Consider the following 1158-nt stretch of genomic DNA (forward strand, 5'->3'; position numbering starts at 1 on the left):
ATGTACATGTGTTCAGGGCGGGACTCTCATCCTACATGTACAGTTTGGTGCAGATGTGAGCATGTACACTGAAGTTACAACAACTTCCTGTGTCATGGTGAAGAGTTGATCTTTGACGCCACGCCACGGACATGCCCATTGACGAAAACTCGCAAATAGCACAACTTTTCATCGTCAATGCCTTTAGAAGGCACAGCAGAAATTTGACGTCGATCCGACTAAATCCCTAGGAGGAGTTCGTTAAACTACGAAGTGTGTAAATCATCCAAAAATGGCCGTAAAATTCAAAATGGCCGACTTCCTGTTGACTTTAGGCTATGGGTTCTTGAGGCTTTTTTGTGCATCTTGATATGATACATGTCCCCAGCAAATTTCGTGCATGTAGGTTGAACGTGAACGAGGGGCTAATTTTTTCCAATTTTCTAGGTGCCGCTAGCGAGTAATTTTGCCACGCCCATGCGCGAAATCCATAAAATACGAAATTTTTCACCAGTCCTGACATGTGTGCAAAGTTTGGTGAGTTTTCAAGTATTTTTAGGCCATGTCAATTGAGCCTACTTTGCAGGAAAAAAATTAAAATAATTAAAGCTGCAAGCAGCGTTGGGCGGGCCCTCGCACTTATAAGCGCGTCCGCATGTGAGCCGGCCGAGTTGCATATTCTGGAGCTCTGCCGGTGCGGCTGTGAATTTGCTACGCGGTTATGACGCCGCATGAAGGTGTTATATGTCACTTCCTGTGTCCCCTATGTGGAGCTACATAGCACTTGCCGCTATAAATATAAATCGGTATTGACGTGTAGATGTCTGCGGGGTGGGAGAGTTATCAAGCACGTAAAGTTTGTTTCAGATGTGAGCATGTACACTGAACAATAATGTACCCAAACAATAAAATAAATTCCTTTTATATTTCCCTGCCTTGTTGTTTATGTGTACATACAGAGGAAGAATGTGAGAACAGCACACATTTCATCGTTACTGTGTTTCTGCTCCAGCCTGCCTAAAAGAAAAGCGTTTTTGGGATTAAATGGACTTTATTAGCTGCTGCAGTGCAGGATGAACTCAGAATAGACCCATTTCTCACCTTATTATTCTAAACCATGCAACGAAGAAGAAGAAATGCATAATAAATCCTGGGACAAAATCTGTCCACAAATACTGT

General features: G+C 42.9%; 1 protein-coding gene across 1 annotated transcript in view; it reads right to left on the reverse strand.

Annotated features, from left to right (window-relative positions):
- The window catches only part of LOC123969673 (mucin-5AC-like), a 5940-nt gene that overhangs the window by 3160 nt on the left and 1622 nt on the right, over positions 1-1158 (reverse strand). The window lies entirely within an intron of this gene.

This window comes from Micropterus dolomieu, linkage group LG04 (assembly GCF_021292245.1).
Source record: "Micropterus dolomieu isolate WLL.071019.BEF.003 ecotype Adirondacks linkage group LG04, ASM2129224v1, whole genome shotgun sequence".
Taxonomy (NCBI): Eukaryota; Metazoa; Chordata; class Actinopteri; order Centrarchiformes; family Centrarchidae; genus Micropterus; species Micropterus dolomieu.